The sequence below is a fragment of the Candoia aspera genome, chromosome 5 (genome assembly GCF_035149785.1).
Source record: "Candoia aspera isolate rCanAsp1 chromosome 5, rCanAsp1.hap2, whole genome shotgun sequence".
Lineage (NCBI taxonomy): Eukaryota > Metazoa > Chordata > Lepidosauria > Squamata > Boidae > Candoia > Candoia aspera.
Window position 1 is genome coordinate 14,710,129 of NC_086157.1, and position 18,408 is coordinate 14,728,536.

General features: G+C 36.9%; 1 long non-coding RNA gene across 2 annotated transcripts; it reads right to left on the reverse strand.

The window, feature by feature from the left end:
• Positions 1 to 1,798: 1,798 nt before the first annotated feature.
• On the reverse strand, positions 1,799 to 18,114 carry LOC134498236 (uncharacterized). 2 transcript variants are annotated; one of them, XR_010068015.1, is made up of 7 exons: positions 18,049 to 18,114; positions 17,556 to 17,629; positions 16,780 to 16,911; positions 11,640 to 11,719; positions 7,316 to 7,385; positions 4,644 to 4,761; positions 1,799 to 1,865 (listed from the first exon to the last, which is right to left on the reverse strand). It is a non-coding gene; the product is annotated as an uncharacterized LOC134498236 (long non-coding RNA). The 2 variants fall into 2 exon arrangements; XR_010068014.1 differs by lacking the exon at positions 18,049 to 18,114 and having other exon boundaries at positions 17,556 to 17,674.
• Between the last annotated feature and the right edge of the window lie 294 nt (positions 18,115 to 18,408).

The window sequence follows — 18,408 nt, forward strand, 5'->3', positions numbered from 1 at the left end:
TCCTCATCTGTCCTGCACCCACTTTTGCAGTCCCAGATAAGCAAGCTTATACCAAAGGAATATTCTACATGGCTGCTTAGAGGAACTTCCTTTAGGGATCAGATCACATAGGCATGCTCACACGTTTTGAGAAGATAGATACTGTCCAGGGAGTCTCTGAGAATTGGACATAATTGAACAGATTTTTTTTTTAAGTTGTATGTTAGCATAAAAGTCACTGGGCCATACCTACTTAACAAACCAGATTTTTAAAAAAAATGTTAACTATTTTTCTGATAAAACTCATAAAATTTATCCAGATCTGAGGAAGTCAAACAAGCTGTAACTAAATTTAGAAGATCAGTTTCAGAAAAGTTACAATTCTCTGCCAAACCCAGTGCATCTCCAGTTCATTCATACCTCTTATTTATCTTGCTATCTAAGGTAAGTGGGCTAGTTGCTTCATCAGCATCACTTCTGCTAGGAATCCTAAAAATCAAAGTTAGCTTTCACATTAGGTATAAACTAGTTTTTGTTTTAAAGAAGTTGGCCTAAATTAAAATGTCTAAAGCATCCAAGTGACTTCATCCAACAGATGCCTAGAATAATCCTCACAGCAGCCCCATAAGTGTTTCCCCAAACCTTCCTTAACCAGGAGGGACTGGATCACCTTAAACAAGGCCGCCAGCAGACACAATAAGGGCACAAAAATTACGTTTTGCCACTCTTATCACCATGAGGTAATGCCTAAGAAAGGCCTTTACCAATCCTTGATCAGTGTAAATATATTTTTAAACAGCTATATTCTTCAGCTTAATTTAACTAGTACAGGCAATCCTTGTTATTCACAGGTTCTGTATTTGTGGGTTTCTTTATTTGCAAAAATGTATTTGCAATGGCAAAATCGGTCCTCGCAGTGCTGTCATGCTTATTTTCAGACATGCTGAGCGGCAAAACATTGGAATCACCCAATGCACATGTTCCCAGCTGAGGTTCCAGCATTCACTAATTCGTTATCTGCGGCATTTTTACAGAATGTAACTATCACAAATAACGAGAATTGCTTGTATCTACTTATACATAAATAGCCATATAACTAATACTTGCATCCATAAAATAAATAAAATAACTTCTTTCCACATTTTGATTATCTATTATATGAGAAAACAAAACAAAGATAAAATCACTTTCCATTTTGGTTACTGTATTTGAGTGGCAAAAGTCATTTCCTGGATGGCCAGAAATGGAAACAAGGAATTCAAGTTTCCTGATATGAGTTGTCTTCTGTGGGCCATCCAAATGTTTGCAGCCCTGATATGGAAGCCGTAATATATTTAAATGTATTCAGACCAGCAACACCTGATCTAAATTTAATGAATAAACTGTTCAAGAGATATGGAGCACTATTTCTTACTATCTTACATGCACCCATAATAAAAGGAGATACCATTTATTGCAAATTCATTGCTCATTTTTCCCCTTGAAAAATCTTCTAAAAACAGATTGGTGGATCAACCTCATTTTAAAAATTAAATAGTGCAATTATTATTAATTAAACTAATTATACAGATGACTATCAAGATCTCTCATATCATGAATTAGTGTGTATGTCAGATTTCATGATTGTTTTAAATAATGAAGAAATTACTGCATCAAGTAACAGAAAATGCCAGCATTTGAATTAAACCAAAGGCCTGACTTTGCTCAATTAATAAAGCAGGTTCTTACTACAAATTATTAAACAGAACAAAGAACTGCAACATATATATGCAACAGTTGAAATGTGCATGAGAAAGAGTACATATGTTAAAATTATACTGTACCTGTGCAAGCTATCTTGTGATTTGTACTGATTAAGAACCACTCTGCCATAGTTTTCACTGGTGCTGTAATAAACAAAGAATTAGATATCACCCTTATTTAAATGCAGTAAATCTGACTGGACATCATAGCAACAATACCTTAGGAAGCTGGATTTTTTAAACTATGTTTAATCTGCAAAATCTGAGTAACACAATACATTTAGTTATTTTTAAGTGGACTAAAGTAAGAGGAGAAAATGGCAAGCATCCAAACCCCAAGCTCATTGCAACTCAACTCTATCCCAATAAACCTTGGATCTTCATAATGTGCAAATGAAGCCAGCACTTTAAATCCAGAGTCGAGAAACTTGTGGTTCTAGGATGGCCTATGGCTTTCAATCTCTCAGGTGGCTCTCAATCTAATTTCATGCATTGTTTCCGGGGCTTCTGGTGGGAATGGTGGACTGAAAGGGTGTGCCTGCTGTTTTGGTGGGTGGAGTGGACAGCGCGGCGGCATTTTTCAGGCTCAGGCAGGCTTTCCTGAAACCCGGAAATGTTCTCCAGATCAAGGAGAATACTTGGAATTATCCCATTTGTCCTCCAGAACGGTGGCTTGCAGCCAAGAGATCACAAACAGCTTTTCATGGTCAACAGTAAGAGCACCCCCCGGGAGGTGGGGACGTCACCATTTCCAAGCCATGCTATAGCCTTAAAGGGACACTAAGACCGGCCACCCCATTTCTTAATCACCCATTTGTTAGTTTTTTTAAGTATATATACCCCAAGAGAGGCTTTCTACATCTTCCTGTAAATTTAATTTTTTTTTCTTCTTTTGTGTTTCTGCACTTTTTAAGTTTTTTTTCTTTTTTTCCCTTTTTTGTTTTATTGTAGTTGTTGTATTGTTATTCTCTTTGAAACTTAATAAAATTTACTATAATCTCATGCATCTTTTCCAAAGAAGCAATTCAAATTTTTAGTAAAAATGACCTATCCATTTCTTGGCAACCTGCTATATCAAGAAGTAGGAAAGGGAAAATCCCAAATGGATATAAGACTCATATACTTATGCCACTAGCTTTTGTTGAATCTTGAACTAGACCACTCTCACCATTTGATTTCTTAAGCTTTTACACTTGATTTATTCAGTTATATAAAATGTTTTCAAACTTTAATCTTCAAAGAAGCCTTGGGACCTAGTCTTATGGAGAACCCCTGCATATCCTAAACACTGCATGCACACCAGATTTCACATTGCATCAGAAATGAAGATTCCTAACTTTTGATTAGTTTGATTTTGGGTTAAGTTGTTTTTTTACATGAAGAAACATTAAACCTTAAATTTCTAAGATACTCAAAGTTTCATTGGAACAAACTATGAAAACCGCCAAATTAAATTAACAATTTTTTGTTAGATCATTTGTATATCACAGGTAACTAATACAGGAAAGCAAATAGATCAATTTCAAAACTCTTCTTTAATTATTTGTCATAAGTATTGTGCCATCTGGAGTGAAGTTATGAAGTTTTAAAGATTTGCAAGACACTATACAGAAAAAACTCTATAAAGCAGTACTAAATATTCCATCCCTTAAGCTGCTTATAATTTAATTTAAACCACTCATCTTCTTTTCCCTTCTATTTCTATGTGGCAGATCACCATGGCTCCATTTGCACAACATGCTAATCCCTGTATGAACTGAATAAATCCAATTTGCACAGTACATTGAACCATCAACTTGCTGCACTGGTTCACAATGAACCACAAAGTGATCAACCACTTTTTACCTTTAGCCCTTCAAAGCCTTCTCTATTAACGAGTTATATTACTTATGGGATCGTATCTCCCCAATTGTTTCTACCCATCCTACCTGATCTGGCAGGAAGGGCATGCTCCAGGTATTGGTGGCTAGGGAGTGTCAGCTGTCAGCTGGTGGAGCCCAGAATGAGAGCCTTTTCTGCCATGGCATCTGCCCTTTGGAACATCATCCCTCCTGAGATAAGGTTGGCCCTGTCTCTGTTGGCCTTTGATAAGGCCTTGATGGCTTTGTGCCCAAGCCTGGGTCCCTGGGCGTGGGATAGAGCTCATCTCCTGGTCATGTGGATAATTGGTTAGATTACATCTGCCTGTTATGTGTTTTATTTTTATTTGTTTTTTATACTGTGTATTTTAGGTATTTTGTTTTATTGTAAGCTGCCTAGAGTCACATAAAAGTGAGCTGAGCAGCTATAAAATAAATAGAGATAGATAGATAGATAGATAGATAGATAGATAGATAGATAGATAGATAGATAGATAGTTCTCTATTCAATTTACAGTCAGCAGAAAACAATAGTGACATGATATTGATTGTCCCCCTTCTTAATTCTTATGCTGCCTCTCCTGCCTCTGCGCTCAGTCACTTAGTCCAATCCCATGACTTCTCTCCAAGGTAATGGGAGAGAAGGCCTAACAGATTCTATACACTTTGAGGATGCTCTTGGAAAGTGTCAGAATAGGGAGAAGAATATTGCTTTAACAGCAGTAAGCTATGAAGGTAAGCTAAGGGTAGGACTCACAACTGATTCCGTCATGGACTCAGGACAAGAAAAAGACAGCTTCATGGGAACACAGCAGAAAAAGAAGAGATTGCTAGGCTATGTTTGTGCAATGAATAAATGCAAGTGGGGGCATGGCTTCAGGTATGTAAATTACAAGTTGTAAATATCCACCTGGAAAATATCTGTCTGGAAAACTAAGCTGATAAAATTCAACAGACTTTAAATAATGAAAACAAGTCAATCACTTCCGTGGATTTACATAAGAATTCCAGAAAAAGTTGCAAGGCCTGACCATGCGAAAAAGCCAATGGATTCTTTCCTTACCTTTCCTCTTCAGGTCTTTTCTTTATCCAGCTATTATCTTGCAAAAGGGTTCTTCGCTTGTTGACCTCATTAATAACTTGCTGTCTGCTCTTCATTGCAAGGGAGGCATTCTTAATATCTGTAAGTATACCAACAGTATATGAAACAGTATAATGTAATCAATTCTCTGGTACACCAGAGTTTAGTTGCCCTATGAGATCTAGCTGGGTCCCTTCAGTCAATCCTCAGGACTTTCTGTTTTAATTGGCCTTTAATGTGGTCTATTTTGAAGTTGGAGTCTCTCAATTGTTTTATTTATTGCTTCTGTTTAAGCCTTCACTGGATTCAGGCAATCTGAAGTGGAAAGAACCACTTTTGTTACTTTTTACAAAAAAGTATGATGGTCAGGTCCAATAAACCCATCATATGATGGTGACAGGTCCCCTCTGCAAGCACCGAGTCATGTCTGACCCTTTGGGGGGACGCCACTTTCGTGATGTTTTCTTGGCAGACTATAGCGGGGTGGTTTGCCATTGCCTTCCCCAGTCGTCACCTTCCCTAGCAAGCTGGGTACTCATTTTACTGACCTCGGAAGGATGGAAGGCTGAGTTGACCTGAGCCAGCTACCCGAGAATCCAGCTTCCGCTGGGATTGAACTCGGGCAGTGGGGAGAGTTTTGGTTGCAATACTGCCGCCTACCACTCCGCACCACACGAGGCTCTCAATTAGCATTACTAATTCTATATTACTTTGTAATGTCTTATTGTGTCTAATAAAATTTCAATCTAAAATAGTAATTGTTTCGTTTAGCTGATCTTATACATGCAGCTAAGGACAGGTGTGGAACTTGGAAAGCTACTAATTCATCTCCCCAAATAAATCTCAAAAATTAGAATCAGGGTACAGCTAACATGACAAACCATTACATTAATTCAGAAACAATTACACTGCAAGCCTATATCTGGCTTCGAAGAAGTATATCCCGTTGAGTTCAAAACAACTTAGATTACAGTGAAGTATAAATAGCTAAGACTGAACTAAGAACTTAGTGAGCAATTATTTCTCTTCCAATTGGCACTTGAGGGTCTTACCCTTAATACAGTTAAGGAAATATAGTTAATATAGTTAAAAATATAGCATTTGTTTCCAGGTATATTTTAATAAGCAATACAAGTAAAAATAAAGAGTATCTCTTAAGAAGGATTTAGAGTATCTGTGGGGCAGCCTGTGGCTCATGAGCCATATGCAAGCCTCAGAAACCATCTTGGTCCACAGCCCATATATTATTACCACTACTATCATCATCTTACTCTCCAAACTTCTTCCCCACATTGTCTGGCATACAGGATTCTTCCTCATGGTGGCATTAACATGCTATCCTCCAGTCTCCAAGTTGGCAGAAAAGTATGCTAACTTAAGTTTTGCTGCCCCAACTGCCAAGCTCAATTCTATCTTAGGAATGAGGCTGGCAAATGGTGCTGTTTTTTACAGTTTTAAAGTTTACAGTTTTTACAAGTTAAGGAAAGCATTTGTGAATTCCTCTGGTTTTGTTCCTGCTCCACTCAACATCACCTGCTGGTGGGAAAAACATCAATTGTGTGGTGTGGAAAGAATGGGTGGGTGTAGGAGGATACTTGGGATGGAGGGCTTAACTTTCAAGTTGCCAAATGACATGCGGCTATATCTGAATATGAGTCTTTGGACAGAATGCCAAGCCTCAGTCCATAACCTGTGCCTTCTTCCAGAATGTTTTTTAGCTTCCTGGTCTAGCCTACAGACCTGGTTAGCCACCCATCCAAATACTAACTTAAAATATTTGCTTAGCTTGGCTGCTTAGCTTCCAAATGTAGAAAAGGTCAGCCAGGTACTAGTTTTCAATATATTTGTTTCTTCATTGTTTTCTTCTCAAACTCTTATAAAAGTGCAACTTTTTTTTTTACTTAGGAGTAAATCCTTCTGAATTCTAATTTTTTGCATACTTCCAAATTAGATTGTGCAAGAGTGTAGCCAAAGTACATCAGATACATTATTTGAAATGTCTCCAAGATATATTTTTCCATTATACAGACAGCTATGTGCACTTCTGCTGTTGTCCGGAAGCTTATAATTAGTTAACATTTTTTTTAAAAAAATGATTTTCTTGTAAGTTAGACTGATGCTTCTGGCAGTTACTGACAGTACAGTCCTATTAACAATTAACATCATTAACATTATTGTTTTTATTATTAACATTATTATTAGTTAATTATTAACATTATTAAGATTATTATTAACAATTATCAACTTTTATAATTTTTAATTAGGCTTCCTCCCTAGTTAGCATATGTAGGCTTGAACCCTGACTTGCTTGCACCAATGCAAGCAAAGTCTCAGGATAGTTGACTTAAAATCAAACTGCTAGTTAAACACAACTAGTTTAACTGTGTTTAACAACTAGTTAAAGCATGTTGCTAAGATAACTTCTATAGCTTAACAAGTGATGAAAGAAGTTTAATCAATGCAGTTGCAATGAAACTGCATGGTTCATCCTTAATACAGGAAGGCACCAATCTGTCCTCTACACACACACACATACGCACACCCACACCCCTTGCATATCATTGAAAGGCATTTCGGTTTGAGTAGTTAATATTTCCTCTTTGTCTGTGATTAATCAATGCAACTGAAGCAAACTGAAAGAGGAAATATATTACCATTTTTGTTATGGGATGATTTTCCTACAGTGAACGTCGTCATTTTATTCAGGGCTATATCCAGTTTGTCCTAAAATAAAGTAAAAAAATAAAAATTAAGCGGTCAAAACATAGAAAATGGCATCAGAATGCATTACTTCCCCACTTTTCCTGCACTACCCATATACAAGAATCTTGCTGGATCAGATCAAACACAAACCATCCTTCTGTTCCTATGGTGACCAACCAGATATATTTAATCAGGGTTTGAACCCAAAAACTTTCCCTTAATGCTGCTTTCTGCAGCCAGTGCTCATTGGCATTTTGCCTCTAAACCTGGAAAGAGCATAGTCTAGTTTTAGTAAATCACATTGATCAGAGCTGCACATTGCACTAAACTATAATTTGCTTAATCATTTATTGGATAAACCACAAGTTGTTAGGTTCACGCAACCCACTAACTTAAAAATCATTGGTTATAAACTACACGGAAAACTAAAAGCCAGTAAACCACATTATGCCTTGTAATGATGTTGGAACCCAGCAAATTCTTCAAAGGTGAGAGTCTGAATTTTTAAGGAAGTGCCAAAACTCTCACTAAGAGACAGTCAGAGGCTATAAGAAAGACTTTGGAATTGACTTCCAACAGCTCGTTCTTTCTGACTCCTGATTCTCTTACAAACAAGACAGGAAAAATGGCTTCTTATCATAAAGTAGCTTTGGGAGGTGGGGAGATTTGAAGTAAGCACACTTGTTTGCTATGGAGCTCTTGACTAATCAGAGGTGATTAGCTGCTGTCTGATTCAAGTCCAAGGTAGCAATAGTATACTGTAATAGTGAGCCAAGGCCGGCAACTCACCTAAAATTTTAGAAGTGCCCACTCAAAAATGAACAGCTCTTTAAGAAAATTTGCAAACATCCATTCTTCTTATTAAGACTATTAGTGGGGAAGTTCAGGGAGACAGGCATTTCCTAGCCTTAACCTTCTTATCCTCCCTGTTAATAACATTTTATCACCTTAGCTTACTTTTTATTGTTTTTCCTAGCAAATTGCCAAATAAAGCATGTTTGGTTATTAAGAATGCTTCTGGGGCCAGCAGGGCAAAACACTGCTCTTCATCAAGGCTCTTTGCTTAATGCTGACTGACTCTTCTGGCAATCTGTTTAGCTCATATGCAGAATCCTTTTTTCCTCTAGCAACGTGACAAGGCTGCTCTCCAAAAACTCATTCAAAAATTTGCACAACCTTAATAGAATAGTGAACCATGAAAGCTGTGGTGGTTTAGCTCTATCTGTATTTGCTATACAGGTAGTCCTTGAGTTACAACAGTAATTGGGACTGGAATTTCCATCTCTAATGATGCGGTTGTAAAGTGTGATATCATGTGACCAGTTGTTGATCAAATCCCATTGGTCGTTAGGTGAGGACCCACTCTGATCCAAGCCATTCCCGGCTTCAACCTCCCAGCAATAAGCCTTGGTAAGGTTCAGGCATGGGAGGATTGCCTCTTCTTCAACTCTCCCTGCCTGCCTGTGTCCCCCCCCCCCCCCATCTCTGCCTTTTTGGCTGCCCTGTGCAGCAGCACTCCTCCCAATGCTTTGAAAAGCCTTTGGAAAGCTTTTAAGGCTGTCTGAAGCATGGCAAGAAGGGCACACACAATTTTGCAGAATGGTGGGTGCGGCCTTCTCATGAGATTTTCAGAAGGCCGCAGAAGCTTCTGAAGCATGACGAGAATGGCACACACTATTTGGAGAATGGCACGAGTGGCCTTGGGAAGAAGGCCTGGTGCAGCCAGCAACTGCCTTGCATAGGGCCAGGCCTGGCATGCCTTGTCAGCAGCAGGATGATGATGGCAAAGGCCAGCTGGGTACGGCAGGGCCTCTGGAGCACAGGGCAGTGGGCAGCTGGGGTTTCGCACTGTACTACTGGGGTGGCTGGCTGCAGCTCAGAACCTGAGGTGGCACTCCTCGGTGGCAGCAGCACTGGGACTGAAGTAGAAGCCTGGGGGCAGTGGCAGCCAGCTGAGACTGCTGAAGGCCCCAGGCCTCTACTTCATCCCCAGTGCTGCTGTTGCCGCCAAGAATGCAGGGCAGCCAAAAGGGTAAAGATGGGGGGCAAATAGGCAGGCGGAGGAGTTTAAGTGCCCCTGTGGTTATAAGTATGGGCAGGCTGCCAAGTGCCTGAATTTTGGTCACATGACTGCGAGGGCACTGCAATGGCTGTAACTTCAGGGACATGGTGTAAATACTATTTGTTCAGCGCCACTGTAACTTTCAATGGTCACTGAACAAATGGTTGTTAAATGAGGACTACCTATATTTGAATTGTAATTGCAGGGGTCTGTCATTAAGCTGCAATATAAGTCAACAATTGTTAACTATCCTGGTAACTTTGTAAAAAAAAAAAAAAGAGTTCAGCACCATGATGAACCCAAAAATCATTTGGCCTGTTTGCTACAAAGTTTCAAGCAAACAAAGTATATCTCTTTGAACTAAGAGAGGACACAATATTGGTCTGCACTTTGTGTATGTCTGTCATGCTCCTTGATCAAATGTTTCCAGAACACCTTATCGAACTCGCATCCATTGTGATCTAACCCATGTCAGCTTGTGAGTCATAATTCACAGCAGGAAGGGGAGCATGGTTCGAGTGGGAATCATCTTGTTTGGGCTGGCTGCACCTTGCACCAAGGTCATCTGCGAGGAACGGTTATAGACATCTGCTGGCACGAGAAGGAGGGGCACATACCTTAGTGGGCAGTGGGGGGGAATTTGAAGTTACTGTGATTTTAAATTGTAGAATGAGCAAGAAATTTCATTTGCAACTTCTTCTTTGTACTGAATGCTACGCTTCATTAAACAGATTTATAAGCAGAAGCTTATGAGTCATAATTGAATGAATGCATGACTGTTCCAGTCATCACAATGTCTTTAAAAGGACTCATGGTACTGTATATTTGATTGGTATTGTTCTATGTACTTACATTCCTACCAAGAAGGATATTGTTCAGTTTCCAAATTTTATTTCAGTCAAGCCTCAACTGATACATACAGAGACTACAAAATCATGATAGTACAAATAGTTGCTGCACCAAGATAAAATGGCCTATTTTTTTCCTCAAAAACGTCCAAATGAACTTGAGGAAGCCAATGGAAAAATCCTGTTTCCCATATGGTCTGGAAATACATACCATTGGTAGCTCACACTGAATAAATTGCAATACAGTATTAGATTTAGCCTGAGTGGTAATTGCATGGACATGCATGTGGAGAGAGTTGGAAGTTTCATTTGAAAAAGGCACTTGTGAAATATCTCTTTTGAAAGCTTTACATAGCATAAACATGCATATTTCACTGCCTTTGTTTTTCCACAAGTGAATGTTTCACGCCAAAGAACCATGTCGTATAGAGGTTAAAGTTTGGATTAGGACCCATCTTCAAACTAACCTCTGCTATGGAAGTGTAGTGTAGAGAATAAGGAAGATGACCTTGATGAAGATATGCAAGCTCCTTTGTCAAGGCAACAGAGGGTAAAACATTTTTAAAGTCCAGAATGTCCAAATAATATTTGGAAAAGGCTCAGACAGATGCCTCCTCAATTCACAGGAGTGAAGAGGGAGGTACAGCAATGAGATTTGCAAGGTTCTGTTATTATAGTCACTCTCAATAACAGTAGATTTAGCCTTCCTGTGGAGTTGATTTCCTAGTCTGGTCTAGCTAGTGGAGCTGACATTTACTGATGGCTTTGGTCTAGTTTCTCTCAGCCCAGCCTACCTCACAGGATGTCTTCTGAGGAAAACTTTGAAAAGGTACATACATTGCCTTGACCCCTATGGAGATAAACTGAAATTTAATCAATAAAAGATGCCATAACTTAAACGATTTAGAGTTCTAAACATTTCTTTTCATAGCACTTTGGTCCAAAACCTGACTACTTTCAAGAAAACAGGGAGAACTGTGCATGAAAGATAAAGCAAGCACCAAAGGTTCTATTTTATGTTCAAGCAAGCAAAATGCCACTGGTAGGCTTTCCTCCCAAATTTGTGCCCACTGTCATCCAGATTCTGTGGAGAAACACTCTTTTTTTTCCCATTTTCACTAGGTGGCCTTAAAGCATTAAGTGTACTACCTGCAAATGTTTGGAATGTGACTTACAAATTTCAACAATAGTCAAATTAAAAATCAGACATTACTTTAATTTCCACACTTCTGATTTTAAAGCATTAAATAAGCATATGAACATTCTCTGCACATCCTGCAAGCATGTCCCAAGCCAATTTGTATTTGCTAACTGTAGTCATAGGGGGAAAAGTGAGTATCAGAAAAGAAATGAAAATAATATTACTTGGCTCAGTGGCTGAGAGAAGAATCACCAGTAAACCAACAGTAACAATATTCAGTTTCAAGGAGATTCCAGCAGCATCCCTGAAACATTTAAAAAAAAAATCAGCACAACTTTTCATATCTAAGTGTGAAAACAATTGTCAGGCACAAACTTGGTGTTGCTATGCCAACTTCAAACATGCATATATACAATTTAGAATTTAGCTCGCTGATCATAAAATATTAACATATTTGTCCTTTTCATTTACATCTTGTTACAAAACAATTCATTCACGTAGCTTTATCAGAAGAAGATGAGACTTGTAACCTTGTTTCTAACTCAGTATAAGCGCTCAAGACTTATAGACTACAGTATAAGAAATTGTGGAAAGAAAAAAATGTCACAAAATGTCCGCTAAGCATTCTGCCAACACAGGGCATTTCCTTAGAACCACAGCTTTTGGGGTTTGGATTTTATTGTCTCAAGACCTTTACCTACTGCTGAACTGCAAAAAATTATGTTGGCAGGAGCTTTGCTGTCCCCATTGCTGTTCCTTCCCCTACCTCGATCACCTCTGTTCCCAGGGCCTCAGTCCTAGACTTCCTTCCAAAAACCCTACCAAAAGGGCTTTTTGGTACTGCCCTTGGACAGTGGTGGAAGAAAGGTAAAACATTACTTTGAACCAGTTCAGCAAATAATGTAAATAAGCCATAAAAATTCCAAATTCCAAATGCTTAACTCAGTACTAAACTGCAAATAAAATATTAGGAGTATGCTTGGCTATTACTTTTGTTGTTATCTCAGCTTTTAAAAAAAATTCCACATAAGCTTATTTTTAGTTTTTATAAGCATATCCTGTTTGTACAGGAAAATATTACTAGAGTGTGATAATTAGTGTGAAAGGTGAAAGGTCCCCTGTGCAAGCACCGAGTCATGTCTGACCCTTTGGGGGGATGCTGCTTTTGCGACATTTTCTTGGCAGACTATTGCCTTCCCCAGTGCAGGAATGATATTTGGGGGATGAGATGGGAAGAAGAAGTGACTAGAGAATGTCTTAAATTTCTATAGCAAGAGTGCCAATGAACCTTAAACTACAACCTATACAACAAAAAATAATATTTAAAATTATTGGACTCCACAATGTTTGTATAGAAAAGGATTGTCAAAAACAGCATTTTGTTGGAGATGTAATAAGGACAATGCCTCTTCAAAGCATATATTTTTACAATGTCCTATACTTAAATTTTGGGAGAAAGTAGTGGACTATACACAGTAAATAAATGTGACAAAACTAAAATTCTCAGAGGATAATATTTTTTTGAACTATATACCTAGTACATGGAATTTGACATCTGGACAATGTAAATGGATTCTCTGTGCCCTTACTATGGCCAAAAGACTGATATTGCAGCATTGGAAAGATAAAAGTATGGCCCCACTTATTCAATGGATTGAATAAGTACTTGCTACTTACAAGCAGATTGCCTATAGACCTGTAGATTTTATATGGACAAGTATAATGAAATATGGGACTCATTTATACAAAATACAGTAAGTTAAAATAATAACGATAATAATAAATATACATGATAGTCATATAAATTTATTAGAAATATATATGCATTTGAATAATATTTACATTAGATAAATACTGTATATATAGACTTGTAACTATAAAAATACACTATGACAAGTTTTTTTTCTTTTGTAATATCTTCACTTTTTGTATTGTACTTTTTATGGTCTTTTTCTTGGTAGTGTATATATCTTAATATTATTTGTTTTGTTTTGTTTTTCTTTTTTCTGTTATTAATTAAAAACCAATAAAATGAATAAAAAAAGAAGTGACTTAAAAGGATGTAAAAGTTATTGTATGTGTAGAGAGAGGAATATATTTGGTGTCTGGCTCTGAAACTGGCACCAAATTGCAAAAAAAAAAGGGGGGGTTAAATAAAGGTCATAGCACCAAAGCATTATGTCAAAAAAGTGCCACTGAAAATGACATTCTTGAACAATCAATCTCTCTTTAGTTAAGAAATATCTAAAATATTTAACATACAATTTACCCACATTGTGCTGTGGGTTTCCAAGTGTCCTAACAACAGTTGCTTGAAAAATATTTATAGATGGAAATTCAGTTTTGGGGAAAGATATTAACCACAATGTTGCTGCTCTAGCTGAATTTGCAGTGTCTGAACTTCATCTATAGCAAGTCAGTTGAGATAGCCCTGCATATGGATATATCAAAAGAGGGAGGAATCCATCATTTTTTTAAAAAGAAAAACAACCATACCCATTTGGCAACAGCTGATTGAGTATAATTGCTTTTTAAAAAGTAACAATTCATAGAATCATAGAGGAAGGAACCTAAGAGGTCATGTAGTCCAACACCTTGCAGGATTCACTATACCACCCAACTAGATGACTATCCAGCTTATATTTGAAAACCTCCAGTGAAGGGGAAGAGAGGTTTCTTCAAAAGAATTCATAGTTCCTTTTGGATCCATTCAGCAGTCTATCTGAACTCCAGAGATATTTGCTTTCTGGTTGCTGAATATGCCTAATAACCCTTTTTGACAGCCACACATTCACAATTAAACCATTTTGGGGAGTTGCACAGATCTAGCCTTCTCTCTTGTAACATAGCCCTGAAAGACTCCAAATTACTTTCCATATACCTTCAATATCTCATTTTGCAATATAGTTCTGACTCACCAGGCATTTACAGTAATTCACTACCAGTGATAAAATAAGCAAGAGAGTATAGGTCTAAGCAAAGCTTCAAATATTATCCAAGTTTGCCTAATAGTTGTTTGAGTTGTGCATGGGTAGTTCTGATCTTTGAAAAGGGGGGGGAAAAGGACCCAGATAATTACAAGGCTGTTTAATGTCAAAACCAAACAAAACTCTAGAACAGATTACTAAATAGTTAGGATTAGGGTTAGGTTCTAGTACAGAAGATGGTAAAATGTGGGCTGGACTATACTACCATTAAATACTGGTTTAACAATTGTACCTAATGAATGTATGTCAGTCACTTGTTGTCAAGCTGGATGGAAGTGTTGAGGGCATACTGCAGGGCTCCATTCTGGGCCCTGTAAAGTTCAACATACTTATAAATGACTTGGATTAGAGGTTAGAAAAAAAATATGTCCACATTTGAGGATGACACAAAGATTATGTGGAAAGTATTTCTATCTATGATTCAGGAGTACCTCCTCAACTGAGTCAGTGGTTACCATGGTCTCTAATATATTCTAAAGCCACATGTACATGATAAAATAACACAAAGATTGTTACACTTGGCTTGTTAATTAAAGGTTGTTGGTTTACAACCTGGGATAATTTTTTTAATTACTATTTTTCTTTCCCTGGGGTACATACTTTTCTCTGAGATTTTTTAAAGTTCATCAAAGCACTGTTTCATCATTTCACCAGTCACCTGAGATAAAAGGGTTTCATTCTCTCTGCATTTCACTCCTCACCCAATATCTTAAAATATAAAGTTTAAATTTGAAAATACATAACGAAGTTGTGATTATATACAGAGTTTTTAATAAACCATTGTATTATGTGGCAGCTATGACTTTGGTACTGTATAGTGCTGTGAAACATGCAGGTGCTCATTTTGGTAATCAAAAGGAACCAAACTAGAGATTAATCAAAATGCAATTGTCAAAGCAAGAATTTAAACCATATAGAAGTTTTGAAGTCATAGCTTTTGTACCTTGTGTTAAGCTTCCATACAATATACAGTGGTACATAAAATCAAGATAATTGAAGATAATAAGCTATTTGAAATTGATCACATTTTACCTGTAAACATTTACAGCATATACTCAAATCAATTTTACCCCCTGTCCTCATGATGCTGGTCTTTCTTCAGGCCATAACTTATGTAGTCCTGTCCTGTTGTCTTATATACTTCAAAACAATAGTCAGCCATAAAACACAAATAGTTCAGACAATTTCTCACTATCATGACAGCTCTTTCTGTTGCCACAGCAAGGGCTGGAATCCACAATGTTTACTCCTCTGGAGAGTCTAGAAATGGAGGAATGTAAAGCTATGTTTAAGGCAATGTGAATTTTGCAAGATTTTAAAATCTCCATCAGGCATTCACTGGAATCAGTTCTCAGTATTATCATCTGCCTGTTTGACTTACAACATTCACATCATACATTATTAACTGGCATGTATCCCAGTTTAGTAATTTAGGAATTACGTCCTCCATGTTGGTAACCATCGTAACTCCAATCATAAAGCAAGATTCCATATGCAAAAGAAAAGGTTTGCTATCTGAGTGCAAAACTGTCCAACAAAAATCTTGTCTATTCAGTATAAAGCAAGTTGCAAGAACAGGTTTTTCAGGATTTGGGTGGAGATGAAGATTCTGTTTTGAAAGAATTAAAATAGTAAGTAGCTATGGGATCAGCTAGTTTCTCTGTACAATTTTGATACGTGTGAGTTTTCTGTTAACACCCTAATTGTTCTTTTTTATTAAAGCACTTTTTTAACAATCTCAAACTTAATTCTTTATTATATTGAACAAAGAAATAAGTATTTTCCTAAATGGTATGCTCTTGCAAAATAAAGTAGAATAAATAGTGAATGCTTCCTTTAAATCATTCTCTTGTCTCTAAAGACTTGCTTTTTCAGTGTCTAATACTTTGCCTGTGAAAGACAGATAGTAGCCTAGTTTTACTATTATGCCACAGAGAGGACATATTTGTGTACAATTTTACTCCTATGGTCATCTCACATGGGTGAGACTCTGGGTTTAAAAAATCCTCCTTCTAAGTGATTCTTTTGATAAGCAGAAGCAAAATACTAATGCAACTGTCAATGCAAAATTTCTGAGGTTTACAGAGGTTTTGAAGGCATTGCTTTTGTGCATCCTGTTTGAGCTTCTGTGCAATATACAGTGGTAGATGAAATCCAAATCAGCACTGGTTTAGCTTTTCCTGTTTCTTTTTTAGACTTGTATTCTGATGGTCTTATATTCTACATTATGTGTCTTAATTATATCTTGAACAATTACTAATTAATAAAAAAGGAAAAAAAGGATAAGAAGTTCATAAGACGAATCACCCTTGCCCTCTAAATATCTCAGATTGAACACTTCAGAAAAATCATAGGCTTATTATAAATATCTGCTTACCTTTTTATGTAATCAGTGTCAAAATCCAGATTCCCTAGAAATACTGTGCAGTTCAGCTTACAAAAAAGCAGTATTGCCTCCACCTGAGAGTCTTCACAGCTTTGAGGCTTCTCTACCAGGGGATGAATCATTCTAGGAGGAGGGAGGAGGTATGGAAAAGGGAGGGCACCTTGTACATACTTTAAATACAGTAATTTAAATCTATTTATTATTGTTGTTTTATACTGATACTGGACCCATTTCTATTATATGGGGGTGGGTGGGTGATGGCATTCTTCAATAGGATTACAGGGTGGGTTCATGTGTATCTATAAATCTATAAAGCTTATGTGCATGCATATATTAACAACATTTTGAAAAAAAGACTTTTCTTGGGGAAGTGACATATAATAAATTTACAAATCTAATATTGCATATTGGCTGTAACATTTTAATTGCTGCCAAAAGAAATTTCCCAAAGGAAACAGAACATGGGAAAACCTGTTTATGTACTGTTATATAAACAAAATAATTTAAGGATTACACCTATAAATTATTACCTATTTATTAATACAGTGTATCCCTCACTTTTCTCTCTTTTCTCAAATTAATCCCAACTAAGCCTTTATTTCAGTGCCATCCTCCTCTGACTCTTTGCTCTTGTTCTTGAGTTCCATTCTCCCTCCACCCTTCCTTCAGGAACATGTTCCAGTTGAATGATTATTCTCTTTCTCCAGTCACCCTGCCTATGGGACCAATGTCCTTTTGCTTTTCAAAGGGTAGCATGGAACATTTACCTCAGTCTTCACTTTTGGTATGCATGGAATTTTTATCTCCACCAAACTGAAGACTCTTCTTTCCCACACAGAAGCTGAAATGCAAACCATATGGTTCTCTGTCATAACACCAGCTCGGCCAATTATTGTCAGATGCTTCACTACTACAAGCAGAATATATTATAGATAATTTCCCTGTCAATCTTTTTCAAGTATTTATATGTAGTATAAATACATATACTACATATTTTGGAGTATTTTTAGGCATTCTACTTTGGCAGATAGCATTTTTAGAGAGGAAAAATTATTTTAAAAATCATTAAGTCCTCAATGAGTTAGAAATCCATTAAATCCATGTAATATTGGTATGTACAACAGAATCATCCACTATCTGCAAAGACGTAATTCTCACATGTGCAGGAATGATATCCAGTATTGATCTTTCCAGGAAAAAAACTGCCCCTAGCTAGTAAGTATGCAAAATGGTCGTTTATTAATTTACTTACTTACTTACTTACTTAATATATCACTAAAGTCTGAGAAGACTCCTGGTGGTTCCATTTATAGAATTTAGGATTCTAGGATATCATAATGAACATTGAATAGTTTTGAAACTAAACATAGATAAACATAAATTTAGATGAACATAGGTGAACTAAATAAATCAAGAAATTTATTGAATAGACTATAAATGGAGTTTTTATGTGAAAAATCATATAATACTGCATAGGAAGATTACAATTAATTATTTCCACACCTTTAAACAACTATGTTGATCTAATATATTCTGAATTGACATATTTGTTTAAAGGTATGGAAATCATTTAATCTCTGATGTTACCATACTTGCTCACCAAAATATTTGCTCTCAACG